This window comes from Nyctereutes procyonoides, unplaced genomic scaffold, assembly GCF_905146905.1.
Source record: "Nyctereutes procyonoides isolate TBG_1078 unplaced genomic scaffold, NYPRO_anot_genome, whole genome shotgun sequence".
Taxonomy (NCBI): Eukaryota; Metazoa; Chordata; class Mammalia; order Carnivora; family Canidae; genus Nyctereutes; species Nyctereutes procyonoides.
In genome coordinates, this window is record NW_026575155.1 from 4,314,571 (window position 1) to 4,318,715 (window position 4,145).

The following is a 4,145-nucleotide window of genomic DNA, read 5'->3' on the forward strand; positions in this document are numbered from 1 at the left end:
ATTGGTGGAGTGAATGCATGTGGGGAGTAGTGAGGAGAGGAATTAAGACAGGGAAAAGGTGGGTTGCAAACCATCTTTAACATTACATAGGGCCTTTATTGGGAAAGAGTGTTGTTTCAGCTTTTAAATGAGTGTCTCATTTAGGAAAGCATTGCTTTTCAAAATGGTTTAAGTAATAAGAAAAATTTATTGGCTCATATTTACTAAAATCCAGAAACGAGACGGTCTGGCTCTGCTCCTTGCATTTCTCTTGGCTTTGCTGTTTTTCATGTAATGGTTTAATTTTTAGGTCTTATACAAGATGGATATAGCATTCCACACATGATACAACAAAGTCCAGGGGCATCTAGGTGGCTCAAGATCTCTAGGGTCCTGGGAAAGAGCCCCAAGCAGGGCTCCTGGCTCAGTGGGGAGTCTGCTTTTTCCTCTTCCTATGCCTCTCCACTCATGCTCTGTCTCTCTCTCTCAAGTGAATAAATAAAATCTTTAAAAAAAAACGGGGAAAAAATGATATGACAAAATCCAGAGGAAGAGATGGTTGCTCAAAAAAACTGCACAAGAACTTTACCAGAAGCACCTGTTTACATCACTCCTTGTTTCACATTGGTTTAAGTCAGATCACATGCTCCATCTAGAACCAATCACTTTCAGGGAAGATTTGGGGTGTCCCCAGAACTAGGCAGATTCCATCCTGAAACCTGGAGCATAGTCACATTCTTTTATAAGACTATGTGTAGGATAGAGGGGGTACCGAAACAAAACCCAATTCTTTTGAGAAGATGGGAGAGAAATACTTTGTGAGGGCAATGAACAATGAGTATCTGTATCTACCTAGATATTTTCTTCACACTTAACATATTTTCAAATGTTGATGACTGTGTTTCCCAAAACAAGAGTTTAGTAGACTATCTAGTTATCACATCCAGATCTAAGCCCAAGATATCAAGAGGTGAAGTCCTCCTTCTCAGGTAAAGAGTGACTAGACTGAGGAAGGAGAGAGTTAAGCGACGAGATGAGAAATAAGTCTTAGAAATTGAATTAATTGTATTATAATAAAGTCCACAAATGTTTAATTTTATCCTTATTTTGGATGTTTGTTTCATCATACCAGTTACTACTGTTAGTTAATATTCCATTACCAATTGCTTAAGTCTGCAAAAGGGACTCATGACAACTATTTTGACATTTCCTCATCTAAAGTAGCCAGGATAGTGCCCTTGAAGCATCTCTGCTGTCTCTGAAACTTTTCTTCTTGGATTAGGTTTATTAGTAGTTTAACCAAAGCAAGGTACCTAATAAGGCTGAAATGATTATACAGAGAAGTGCTTAGAATAACTCCCTGCCCAAGCTGTGATTCCACTTGCCAAAAATTTCAGGGAACTAATTCTGTGTTGTCAGAGAATTTTGCCTACTAGGGAACCTACTTCTGAAATGTTTCTTTTTAGACAGAGAACAGTGAGTTTGAAATTCCCAATGGATATCTTTTTTCTTTAAATTAATATTGACCTGTGGCAATATCAAATTACATGATTTTATTTGAAGGCAAAAAAAAAAAAAAAACCTCTCGGTTTATTTTTAACTAAAGAAGTAAGAAGGAAAATAGAAGAAAATAGAAGGAAAACAGAATAGGTATCTAAGAGATAAATGATTTCATATTAATAGGATTTTTATTTAATCATACTTTTCTAGGTAGCAGAATATAGACTCTAGCCAGACAATAGCTGAGATTGACTTTGAGGAACTGTGAAGTCCAGGTCTAGAATCCTTAACAAGTCGGTTTGTGGGAGAAGCCAGATCTGCAGGTTGGTTGGCATCAAGAAGTTTGACAGCTCCTAGAAGCCAAGTAGGTTGGGCAGTGGAATCTGGATTCATAGACCAGGAAAGGGAAGCTGTGGACTCCATAACCCAGGGGTCTAAAGCCACTTGGTCCACAGTCCAGGGTATAGGAGCTTCTAAGTTCATAACCCAGGCAGCAACTTCTGCTGGATCAACAGCTGGGGGTATAAGTTGACTGGCAAGGATCGCAGAGCATGGAGGTCCTTGGCTCAGTAGTGGGATGTCTAGCAAGGGCTGAACACCACACAAAATGTCTAGCAACTGGTGGGCTCAGAGCAGGTCTCCTGAAAGCCACTGTAGAGGGAGGATCCCAGCTGGCAGGTGCTGGGAGAGCAGAGGTCAGTGCCTTAGACTGGATTGCTGGGGTAGGATGAGCCACAAGGGAAACTTACGGGGTGTAGGTAGCCCCGAAGGGAGCGGATGGAGAAGTTTTCAGAACAGCAGCTATAAGACATGTTGGTAGGAGATGTGAGTTCAGCTGAGTGACAGTGAGAAGATGTTCTTATATCCTCTCTTTTTTCCCAGGTGTGTTTATATATGTACCCTAACCGGAGTAGATGTGATTCAGACCCTCCCCATTCTTATACATGTCTCGTCATGAAAATGACTAATTAACCTAGGCTATAATTATAACTGAACACATTCATGTGTTCTTAACTGCTGTTTAATTATTCTGGTTTATAGAAGGCACGCCTCACCTATTATTTTTTTTTTCCTTCTGGAAATAAGATGTGGTTTGTCTTCAAAAGGCATTTGTCATGATGCACATAATGCCCTCCCTTCTTCACGAGCTTGACTCTGGGGATTTTCGAGCATGAAGGTATAAATTGTGGCCAGCAATGTACTCCTAACAGTCATCAGCACCCGCCTCCCAAATATTTGTGTATGTTTTATTGAGAATTTACAATGTGTGAAACATTGAAAATTATGGTATCATTTAATCCTTGCAAAAACCCTATGAGATAGGGATTATCACTAATTTAGTAACCTATGCGTGCCTGTCCTCAAAGCCAATAGGAACCACATAGGATGCCAACAACTTGAGAAGCTTATCCTTTCCACTCCCAGACTCACATGAACGGTGAATGGCCAGGTGGGAAAACAACATTTCGGTGTGATAACGTGTGCATTTTATCTGAGGTGCCCGCCTATGAAGTTCTACCTCTTACGAAATTCTGAAATGTAGTCATTGAAGGAACAATTTCTTAATTCTTTTAGCTAATATTTTTTAGTATGCCAAGTTACCATGGAGATGGTTGTTTCAAACAATCTTCGATTTGTCCTCTCATTTAGCTTATCATCAACAAGCAACTCATGCTTTATCTAGTATGGAGTTATTGGATTCTTTTTCCAGGTGAGGCAGAGAATTCTTTGGCAAACACTTAGACTATCACTGAGAATAATTGCTAAAAACTGATATACCTTTCGAGTGAGTTGACTACCAATGAAATATATTTGCAAAAACTTGAATTTTTATAGTGTGCTAACCTTTGCCAACTCAGTTGGGAGTGAGAAATGAGACACCTCAGAGAGTGATTCATTTCACTCCCTGCTGAGCTTCTCTTTTTGCTCAACGTTCTAGGAAGACAAAGAAGCATAAAACTTACCTTCATAATAAGTAGTTAAAATCATCCTTATCACTATATAAAAAAATCAATGATATAAAGAAAAGTCCTGGAATTAGAGATGTCTTTTTTTTTTTTTTTCACTTATTATAATATCCAACTTCTGCCTTAAAGCAGCTTTTAGAATTTGGAAACAAAAAGCTATTTATGTAACTTGATCTTTCCTACCTGTTTCCCAGCTGATTGCTTTTTTTCTAATCTCCTATAGTATTTGCTTATCTGGCACTAGTAGAATAGTCTGCCCATTGTTTTGCTTACAACTTTTGACAAAATGTTTTGCTCACTTCTCCAGGTCCTTTTCATCCCTTAAAAGCTCAATCAAATTCCTACTATCTGACAGATGTTCAGCTCAGCTAAGCTTTGACTCTTCTGACACAGGAATCTTAGTATGTTTTAAGCTATTGGTTTGGTGCCCACACACATACAGAGGAGAAATTGCAAGGGATGTCTTTTGATATGGGTCATGCTGAATGGATAAGGCTTCAGTCTTTTTTTTTTTAAGATTTTATTTATTGATTTGAGAGAGAAAGAGCCAGCATGCGTGAGCAGGGGAGTGGCAAAGGGAGACCAGGAAGCAGACTCCCCACTGACCAGGGAGCCCTGTTGGAGGCTGGATCCCAGGACCCTGAGATCATGAGCTGAGCCGAAGGCTCATGCTCACCCAACTCAGCCCCTACTTCAGTC

General features: G+C 39.5%; 1 pseudogene; it reads right to left on the minus strand.

Moving 5' to 3' along the window:
- Positions 1-1,645: 1,645 nt before the first annotated feature.
- On the minus strand, positions 1,646-2,366 carry LOC129502168 (keratin-associated protein 13-1-like; annotated as a pseudogene).
- Between the last annotated feature and the right edge of the window lie 1,779 nt (positions 2,367-4,145).